A 10,923-nucleotide genomic window follows, 5' to 3' on the forward strand; every position below is an offset into this window, starting at 1 on the left:
AGCTTCCCCAGTTGTTAGACTCAGCAGGGCATCCTGTGGTCTGGAATATCCCTCTGGCCAGTCTGGGTCGGCTGTCCTGGACATGATCCTTCCAGGCTCTTTGTCACCTCCTCAACAGCAGAGTATGGGACATGGAGTGGCTTCTAGGACCCTGCAGAGTCCTTGAGGAGGGCAAGCCCTGCTTAGCAACAACCAAACTATCCACCCGTGATCCACAGCATTCCCATCCTGCATCCAAACGCAGCGCTGTGCCAGTTCCTGGGAAGAAAGGAATCCCACTCAAATCCAGAACAGTGGGAACACTCAGTTCTCTGGGAAAATCCAAATTTATTTAACACACATGCTCCTAAGAAGATCTGACCGCCATCGGTAAACACTTTCCTGGAAGTCAGAAGCCATGTCAGGGGAGCTTCCTGAAGATGGAGGAACCTCCTTGGTTTCATGTGGATCATGTCCGCTGCAAAGCACGGAGTGTTCCCTCCTTGGAACAGCCACAGTGCCATGGGAGCTCTGGGCTGACAATTAGTAGCTCCAAGACTCTTGCTACTGGGACACTTGTCTCTGGAACAATCATCTTGCACTGGGCTGACCTCTGTGCTTACTTCCAGGCCTTCCTGGCCATCTGCATCCTCAGCCACAAGCAGGTTCTGCAGATCGACGTGGTTCTGGGGAAGCAGGGACTCCTGTCTGTGGGCAAACAAAACAAAGACAACTTGTAAGAAGAGAACCTGGAGCTTCTAGTTAGAAGAGAAAGGACTATTCAACCAAGGCAGGGCCAATGGAGGAAACTTTCTAAAATGGAACAAGCAGCAGAAGCACAGGAGTTTTGCAGAAGAAATTCTCCTTCCAGCACTTGGCTTAGGGAAAAAGCCTGATGTTGCTATGAGAGACATCAGTTCATGTCTAGTATTGGGTAGCAGACATCTGAACATTTAGACTATTGACTTGCCAGGCTCACGCTATTCGAACCTGAGAGTGAAACTATTCTAAAAGCTAGGGATGCTTGGAAGAAATGTTTCTGCTCACACCACGACAGGGGACCGTGCATCATTCATACCTTGCACCTGTCCAAAGGCCTTCCTCCGTCTGCGCTCCGGCAGCTCTCACCGAGGCTCTGGCAGTGTACTAGTTTGAAAACAAACTAGTGGGAGACACCAAGTCAGAATAACAATTTAATGGGGAAAGAAAAAGAAAAAAAGTAAAGGCAGAAAACACTGGGTTAAACTGACAGAGTCAGGATACAACCTGACACCCTGTTAATCAGGATGGTGGTAGCAGTGCGGTAGAATGGTGGCTGCAGTCCTTTTAAAGCGGTGATCCTGTAGAAAGGGTCTGCTCTTCCTCAGAAGGTCCAGTGGTGGCTATGTAGCTCCTGTCCTCTGGAAATCCAGTGGAAAGATTATCTCTGCTGTTCAGAATCTCAGATTATATCTAGGATGGAACACTTGGTTCCTCCCTCTGGGTGGAGCATCTCACAATGGGATGATGAGTCAGGAGGCCAGGTGTTGATGGGCCATTAATAGAAAGATAGTCCGGGGGGAGGAGGCAAGGAAACACTGCCCCACATGGTTTCAACAGCTCATGAGGATGGTAATAGAATACACTGCAACCCAGAACATAACCCACCCCTTATTCTATTACCATCTATATCATCCCAAATCAATACCTTCCTTAAACTCTACACACACACACACACACACACACACACACATATACATATATACAATGAAACCCTACACACTGTTCTCACCTAAGATTAGGTCTCCTTGTGGTACACAACGCGTTTCCCCATCTTTCTGCATTACCCACCAAGTGCAACCAGGTCCTTGAGCAAAGACAATCGCATGGATGGGTTTGCCTTTGCCTGAGATGGGATTAATCCAAACAGTCTTTCCTAAAATACCTCTCATGTGTACCACAGGGACTCTATCTCCATCCACTGTGTGCAAGGGTTCAGACTCGGCGGGACCAGCTCGATTGATGGACCCTCGGGTATTGACCATCCAAGTGGCCTTTGCTAAGTTCACTTCCCAATTTTTGAAGGTCCCCCCACCAAGTGCCTTCAGGGTGGTTTTAAGTAGTCCACTGCAGCATTCAACTTTCCTGGCAGCTTGTGCATGGTAAGGCATATGATATATCCATTCAATACCGTGTTCTCTGGCTCAGGTGTTGATGAGGCTGTTCTTAAAATGAGTCCCATTGTTTGACTCGAGCCTCTCAGGGGTGCCATGTCTTCGTTCTCCACTGGACTTACGCACTGGCCATATAGGGCTGTTGAAAGGTGAGTGGGCCTTGCTGACCACCCCTTGGCTCTCCAGTTTACGAATCATCTCATGGATGGGAACCACAGAGTCTCTGTCGGTGCGGTATTGCCGACGGTGCACTGTTGCTCTGGAGATTGGCACCTGTTGTTCTTCATCTCTTAGCAGTCCCACGGTAGAGGAGTCATCTGAGAGGCCAGGCAAGGTACTCAGTTGTCTGATATCTTCTGTCTCCACAGCAGCTATCCCAAAAGCCCAACGATGTCCTTTTGGGTCCTTGAAATATCCATTTCTGAGATAGTCTATGCCGATGATGCATGGGGCCTCTGGGCCAGTCACGATGGGCTGTTTCTGCCACTCGTTCCCAGTTAAACTCACTTCAGCTTCCAGTACAGTCAGCTGCTGGGATCCTCCTGCCACCCCAGCAATAGAAATGGGTTCCGCTCCCACATACCTTGATGGCATCAAAGTACACTGAGTGCCGGTGTCAACCAAAGCCGTGTATTTTTGTGGGTCAGATGTGCCAGGCCATCGGATCCACACAGTCCAAAAGACCCGATTGTCCCTTTCCTCTACCTGGCTAGAGGCAGGGCCCCTCTATTCCTGGTCATGGTACACGTTGCTTCCATCCGGCGAATATGCTCCTGAGGTCCCTTCAAGAGAATCAGTCATATTATCATTCCTATACTGTCTGAAGTTCGGTGCGCAAGAGACCGGAGCAGCGTTGACTCCAGATGAGTTTCTTGTAGTAGTTGTCCCTCTTTTTAGTTCATGTACCCGGGCTGCTAAGGAGGAGGTGGGTTTTCCATGCCACTTACTCATGTCTTCTCCATGTTCCTGAAGGAAAAACCAGAGACTACCTCGTGGGGTGTATCCTCTCTCCCTGGTTGGGGGACACCTGCTCCTAATGGCAGAGACTCTTGCTGGTTCTGGCGAGATGTGGTAAGTCTCTTCCTTAAGCTCCTTTTTCAATTTCTGATGGCCCTCTTCAATCTAGCTCCAGACTTGCTCAGCCAGCCTTGTTTCCACGGACGAGACATGGGTGCAAAACGGGGCTGTGACAGTGTCCTCGTAAATCCTCAGTTTGTGGACCAAGATGCCCACCCTGTCCTCGCCTTTCCTCCATTGCAGCGTTGCCAGGTAATGGGAGTACTTCTCTGGTCCAAGGTGTGCGAACATCAACCACATCTGTGATGTGCACTGGACACCATCTGGGCTCTTAGGAAATCTTTTGCCTTCTGAGAAAATGATCTCCAGCACAGCCAATTCCCTCAGGCATCGGATACCTTGTTCCATTCTGCTCCATTTTCCTTGGTGCACCTGGAGGTCTTCTTTGCAAAGGTACCTGTCCCTTACACTTGTCAGCAGTCGCCGCCAGAGGCTGAGGGTTTCTTGGGTTCTCCCGATCCCCTGGTCAATGACCACATCCCGGGACAGAGATCCCAGTTGCCTGGCCTCACTTCCGTCCAGAATGGTGTCATTGGCTGCAGCGTCCCAAATGCGGAGCAGCCAGGTCAGGATAGACTTGTTCGTCTGGCGGGTGAATTCCCTCTGCAGGTCACGCAGCTCACCCAGGGATAGCGAGCGAGTGATGATCTCTGGCTCTGTCTCTACTGCTGGGAGTGAAGGTCCTGCTGCATCCTTGTCAGTCACTATGCCAACTGATTTGCTTTTTGATTTCTTCTTCTGAACGGGGGCAACTGCAATCGGTGTAGGCTATTCTGGTTCAGTGATGGTTTGTGTGGAGATGCTGACAGCGCATTTGGTTTTTTCTCCTCTGTGTCAGTCTGCGTAGACATGGATGCTGTTGTCTTGCGTTTGGTTTCTTTCTCCCCTGTGTCAGTCTGTGTAGACATGCTGTTTGTTGCTCTGCTCTTTTTTTCCCTCTGTAGTGGTTTGGTCCAAAATACTCATTACTGTTTATCTGCTGTGAGATAAGAATTAGGAGAAATGCAAAGCAGGCACCAAACTTGAAAGAATATAAAGAAGTTTATTAACAGACCTAAAAGAGGGAAAAAAAATTATACCACCTTCAGAACTCTCCTCCTCCCCCCACCTTCCTCCCTTCTCCCACTGACAATGTGAAAAGACAACCCTTAAGATGTTCAGTCTGTTTACCACTTCCATAATAACCTTGTTCAGTCCATTTAGAAAGAGAAGTCTCTTCTTGCTCATGCTATGAAAACATTATCACAACGAGACAGCCGCCCACTTCCAAATATCGTTCAGTCCATTTAGGAAGAGGAGTCTCTCTGCCTGCGTGTGAGTCCTTTCCCCCGACTTGCAGCTTTTCCCGCAACTGCTTTCGAGGATCCACTCTTGAAGTTTTTTGGGGTACAGTTTTAAGGTTGAGCCGTTCAGAAACGAAAACAGAGGCCCTTCTCCTTCCCTGGGAGCAAAGGGTCTTCCTCATCTTCATCGTTAGGACTATCTCTGGGAGCATCTCTAGGGACTGAGGTTTCCTCCTTTCCCATTTGGAGCAAAAGTCCTCATCTGGTTCATCTCTCCCTGTCCAAACTTCTCATGAAATTACAGCTGCGTCAGCATCTGCCTATCTCGGCGCAGGTGCTTTTGCTCATGAGTTGAACACTCCACCCCTCAGATCTTCATGAAATTACAACAGGATACTCTGATATATCATAGCTTCACAACAGAATTTCAGCTTTAAGCATCTCCTCTCTCTCTTCCCTCAGGTTTTCAGCTCTTCACAGCAATAAAAGGGTTAATCTCACCTCGGCCTTGCAGCTTTGCAGCTGGAATGTTGAATTTTTCTTATCACAGTGGAGAGGGGGGAGAGCCCAGCCACTCTGGCTGCCCACGGCAAGGCAGTGGGGGGGGGGTTCCATGGCTGGAACAGGTCCATCGGCTCCAGGATGGCCGTGGCCCGGCCCGGCCTGGCCCAAGCAGGGCCTGGCCGGGCCCACTGGCCCCCACTCGGGCCCTGCAGCCACCTGTCCCAGCGCCGGAAACGAGAGAGAGCTTGGAGGGGGAGTTTGCCTATTCTTAAATGTGGATCACAGAGGTGATCACAACTTTAAGTGGCTTAGAGAATTGTCCATATTCAAACGGGCCAGCTGATAGGTTCTATCAGTTCCCAGAGGAAACTGTAAGCACCCCTTAGCAAGGATGTCCCTTCTGGGACTATGCTTGCTAACCTATGACACCCTCTCATCCTGAGGATGCTGTGCCATAGCTCTGATTCTAAGCATGGTGTACATTGTACACCGAAGACAAAGCAGAACTAACAAACAGCAAGATTATCCTTTCTTTGACATCCAGAAGGAACTCAATATTTTCAAAAACTGCTGTGTCAGGCTTGAAAGGCTGGAAAAAACCATTCTTTAATCCTCCCCCCAGGGGCTGGGTATGATTGTTGAGGCCCCAGATGTAGCAGCCTAGAGTAGGACAAGCAGACAAAGTTGAGTATATATTCCAAATTATGTTCATTGCCTCGGAGGTTATCATGCAGTAGGCATAATAGACTAATAAAGCAAATTTTATACCATACCCTGGTCTACACAGGAGCATTAAAACCGGCACATAGTTCCCCATGTGCGAAAAATATAGAGAGCTAGGTACAAGACCCATGTAAGAATGCTGAACATCATAGTGAGTAGGTGGCTTCTACAATACAAAAGTGTAATTCTAACTTTTCTCAGCACCCAGCTCCACACTGGGTGCCAAAATATGTACTAGCTTGAAAACAAACTAGTGGGAGACACCAAGTCAGAATAACAACCTAATAGGGAAATAAAAGGAAAAAAAGGCAGAAAACACTGGGTTAAACTGACAGAGTCAGGATACAACCTGACACCCTGTTAATCAGGATGGTGGTAGCAGTGTGGTAGAATGGTGGCTGCAGTCCTTTTAAAGCGGTGATCCTGTAGAAAGGGTCTGCTCTTCCTCAGAAGGTCCAGTGGTGGCTATGTAGCTCCTGTCCTCTGGAAATCCAGTGGAAAGATTATCTCTGTTGTTCAGAATCTCAGATTGTATCTAGGATGGAACACTTGGTCCCTCTAGGTGGAGGATCTCACAATAGGATGATGAGTCAGGAGGCCAGGTGTTGATGGGCTCATTGCAAAAGATACTCCAGGGAGAGTTATCCCTGAGTCATGCGGCAGGGCAATGATGGGCCATTATCAGAAAGATAAACCGGGGGAAGACACGAGGAAACACAACCCCACCTGGTTCCAACAGCTCATGGGGATAGTAACAGTATACATTACAATCCAGGACAGGTAGGGATGGAGGCTATTGCCAGAAGGATCCCAAGTGAGGAGATCTTCCTCATCCTGCTCCTCCACTGCTGACATCAGGGAATTCCCTGGAGCTGCCAACATCTGCCTTTCCTGCTGGAGGATCTTGTTTGGCAACTCTCTGAGACTCTTCACCTTTGGCAGTGCCGCAGCATCCTTGGAGTCATGGACTGGCAACTGGCAGCTCCAAGACACTTGCTGCAAGCATGCTTTTCTCCAGGAAAATCTTCTTGGACACGGCTTGCTCCAAATATATTTCCAGGCCTTTCCTGGCCATCTGCATCCTCAGCCACAAGCAGGTTCGGATGATTGCCGTGGCTGTGATGGAGGAGGGACTCCTGTCTGTGGGCAAACAAAACAAAGACAACTTGTAAGAAGAGAACCTGGAGCTTCTAGTTAGAAGAGAAAAGACTATTCAACCAAGGCAGGGCCAATGGAGGAAACTTTCTAAAATGGAACAAGCAGCAGAAGCACAGGAGTTTTGCAGAAGAAATTCTCCTTCCAGCACTTGGCTTAGGGAAAAAGCCTGATGTTGCTATGAGAGACATCAGTTCATGTCTAGTATTGGGTAGCAGACATCTGAACATTTAGACTATTGGCTTGCCAGGCTCACGCTATTCGAACCTGAGAGTGAAACTATTCTAAAAGCTAGGGATGCTTGGAAGAAATGTTTCTGCTCACACCACGACAGGGGACCGTGCATCATTTATACCTTGCACCTGTCCAAAGGCCTTCCTCCGTCTGCGCTCCGGCAGCTCTCACCGAGGCTCTGGCAGGGATGGAGGCTCTTGCCAGAAGGATCCCAAGTGTGGAGATCTTCCTCATCCTGCTCCTCCACTGCTGACGTCAGGGAATTCCCTGGAGCTGCCAACACCTGCCTTTGCTGCTCGAGGATCTTCTCTAGCACCATGCCAAAGGCCTTCTCCTATGGCAGCGCCACAGCATCCTGCGAGTCACGGACTGGAACTGGCACCTCCAGGAAAGTTGCTGCTGGGAAACATCCGTCAGCCATTCCCTTACTGCAATGAGCTGGCCTCCTATTCCTCTGCAAGGCTCTTCCTGGCCAGGTGCATCCTCAGCAATGAGCCGGTTCTGCTGAGAGCCGCAGCTCTGAGGGAGCAGCAAGTCCTGTCCAAAGGGCTTCCTCCGTCTCCAGTCCTGCAGCTCTCACAGAGTCACCAGGTATGGTCAAGTCTCCTGCCAGGAGTATCCGACGTGTGGAATTCATCCTCATCCTTCTTCTCCATTGCTGAGGGCTCTAAGTGCCCTGCAGATGGGAACATCTGCCGTTGCTGCTGGAGCATTTTTTCCAGCACCACACCAAAAGTCTTCTTCTCTCGTACTGCCACATCATTCTTGGAACTTTGGTTGGGGAACTGGCGGCTCCAGGACAATCGCTGCTCTGCCTCTGGCTTGTGGGAGTTCCCTACTGGAGGCCTCCTCTTTTCTATCTCCTGCTTAAACAAGAAAGGCTTTATAACTTGACTGCTCTATGCCAGCTATGAATACATCATCTCCTCTGGAACTCTTTTACAGTGGACACAGAGTTTGTTGAAGCTCATTCTCACAACTCTTATCGTGACTATGCCTCATAACTCTTACAACTCTTATTAGTTCATAACCTGGATTGCACATTGTCTCTGTCCAGATTAGAATTTTAAAATACACAATACAATTCTCCAGATCCTCTAGCTACAAGATGTAACCACACATCTTTGTCCTTTTTTATTTTTGCAAAAACATTGGCAATTGTTTCTCTCTTTAATATTTTTCCCTTCGGAACTCATCTGTTTCCTGTTTTCACTTCCTCTACTCAGAAGACCTTTCCTTTGGTTTATTCTTGTACTGATTCTCCAATCTTTCCAGGCTACTTTATAAAGATGTAGCTGGTGCAACATATACTTGCTAGATAGTTTTTGTGGTTTTGATTTATACTACAGGAAGATGATAAAACACGTATTTTACATTACCTCGGACGGCAAAAATGTTTTGCATTTTTAATGGAAAATATATTTTTAAAGTTTGGATAGCATAATTTTAAAAAAATAGTTTAATTACCTGTCCAGTAGCCATAACATAGATCTGTATCCATCATCTAAAAGTAAAGCCAGCTTTTGATTTGATACACACATTGAGACTTTATCCTGTATGAAATAAAGCAGAAAAAATATGCTATTACAGTTTTATCTTCAACTGCACATCACTTCTAACCTTGAGTGAAGGCTCTGCATTATGGAATAGAACCAACTGAGGCAGTGCAGCTCTAGGTTAACACATGATCAGAACCTTAGACTGCTAAGTAAGAGCAGGAAATAGTTTGGCTGCCACCACGAGGCAACAGCACATTCTCCTGTTGACATTCTCACTGTCAGAGTGAAACTGGAACCGAGCAATCCCACTCCTTTGCAACCACCCTTATGCTGCAGAGATGGAGCCCTGAGCTCAGCAATGCCATTTGTGACAGAGCTTTCCCAGGTGGGAAGGCATCCTCCCTTCCCAGAGGCATTGCAAGTTCCCCTCTCCCCAGTCCATTCCATCCGGAAATGGAATGCTGACAATCCATAAAGGTTACACACTACAACATTGGCATGGATTCTTTTCCTTAGGTAGATCTAAGGCAGTCTGGGAGTTGCTCAGCCTCTCGTGCCCTCTTCAAGGAAGCATTTGTAACTTTTCTTCCTACAATAATCCAACCAAACAACTTGGTTACTGCTCCAAGTAATTACCAGAAGCTTTGGCTGTGTTTTCCTATTCGATTTTATTTAACCCAGTATTTTGCAAATATTGACACTTCTATATTTGAAATTCCCAGCATATTACAGAGATTTCATAGGTGATCTTCAAACTTGAGAGGTGATATTGACCACAGAGTAGCAATAAATAGGAAATACCAGGACAAAAGTTAATCCAATACACACCCCCAACAATCCTCCAATTTTTTTTAAATTTATTTTATTTTTTTACTTTTTTTTTAAATTCTGGAAGAAACAAATTTAACAGCACTGCCATGCATGCAACAAAGTGACCCAGGCATGAAGATGAGCAAGCTGTTGGTCCTTCACATTCGTTTTCAAGGGTGACATTAGTGGGACACTGCTTGGAGCACTGCAATGATATCAAAGTAATCCATTAAACTTCCTGCTAACTGGAAATTTCTTTTAAGATGCATAGATAATATATGGTTTATTACTTACACATACAGGCAAAAGGAAAAAACAAGTTTCACCACATTCTCATAAACCTCTGGAAATAAAGTCCTATAAACTTAACTGCCTTTCTCAATTTGAGAAATTGCTACTGCTATAACATTACCTGTACTGGACCTTGTCAATTGGATGCTTTTGCCCGGACTCTTTGCTCCATATATGTCATTTACACCACAGAAAACAAGACAGAATCCTATCCAAGCAAAAATTCAGTGGGAATGGAGAATGACTTACTCGGCAACACCTGCTTCTCTCTGTGCAACATGCACTACAGCTTTCTTTCGGTCTGATCAAACACTTCTTATGGTAAAGATCATCATCATCCTATAATCTGGACTACGGACTGACTTCCTGGCCCAATGTGCCTCATCGCCGCCAACCTGATCCATTATCTGGACATTGAGCCTGACCGTACCCTCTGCAACCACCACCTCCGTGGGCAACCTGTGCCAACGCCTGACCACCCCAACAGCAAAAAAAAAAAATTTTAATATGCAATCCGAACCCCCACTGTCCCATTTGAAGGCCACTCCCTCTAGTAGCCCGTAGGCTTCTTTTCAGAAGCGATGTGAGGGGAAGGCGGCTCGCCGCTCCCCTTTGCCTACACGGCTGGCTCCCTTCCAGGCCCGATCCCACCCACGGTAAGGAAGGAACGCACCCACCCACACGCCCGGGGCCACTCCTTCACCGGGGCTCTGTCAGTCCGCCGGGGGCCGGTCACTCCCTCGCCGGGAGGTCACTCCCCCACCAGAACCAGAACCAGAACCAGAACCCGCCCCCCCGCCGCCGCCGCCGCCGCCGCTGCTCCCGCTCTGCCGCCCCCACGGCCCCTCAGCGGCACCGGCCCCTCCGGGCCCCGCCCCCGCCCCGCGGCCCCGGCCAATCCCCGCCGAGCCCCGCCCGCCCCGCGGCTCCCCATTGGTGGCGCGCGCTCCGCCCGCGGGCCGAGCAGCGCGAGCGACGCAGGCTGCGCCCCCTGTCCCGCTGCGCGCGCGGAGCGCTCGGCCGTGCCCTAGGGAGCGGCGGCCGCGGGGCCCGCGCGGAGCGGCCGTTCCTCCGTGGCTGCGCCGCCAGCACGGCCGGCAACGCGGGCGCGCAGAAGGCGCTTCGGCCACCGGGCAGGAGGGATCACTACATAAACCCAAACGTTCTGCAAGAGTGGGAATTGGTGTCCAAGGACATAGTTTACACCTGCACTTG

The 10,923-nt window shown here is 48.8% G+C and overlaps 2 long non-coding RNA genes across 3 annotated transcripts; both read right to left on the reverse strand.

Moving 5' to 3' along the window:
- Window positions 1-306: 306 nt before the first annotated feature.
- LOC125331073 lies at window positions 307-1,190 on the reverse strand. The gene is made up of 2 exons (XR_007205849.1): window positions 1,058-1,190; window positions 307-687 (listed from the first exon to the last, which is right to left on the reverse strand). It is a non-coding gene; the product is annotated as an uncharacterized LOC125331073 (long non-coding RNA).
- Window positions 1,191-6,176: 4,986 nt separating this feature from the next.
- Window positions 6,177-10,499, reverse strand: LOC125331065. Of its 2 annotated transcripts, none has more exons than XR_007205846.1 (4): window positions 10,386-10,499; window positions 8,576-8,661; window positions 7,230-7,974; window positions 6,177-6,859 (listed from the first exon to the last, which is right to left on the reverse strand). It is a non-coding gene; the product is annotated as an uncharacterized LOC125331065 (long non-coding RNA). The 2 variants fall into 2 exon arrangements; XR_007205844.1 differs by having other exon boundaries at window positions 7,230-7,971; window positions 10,386-10,498.
- Window positions 10,500-10,923: the final 424 nt, after the last annotated feature.

This window comes from Corvus hawaiiensis, chromosome 1 (genome assembly GCF_020740725.1).
Source record: "Corvus hawaiiensis isolate bCorHaw1 chromosome 1, bCorHaw1.pri.cur, whole genome shotgun sequence".
Lineage (NCBI taxonomy): Eukaryota > Metazoa > Chordata > Aves > Passeriformes > Corvidae > Corvus > Corvus hawaiiensis.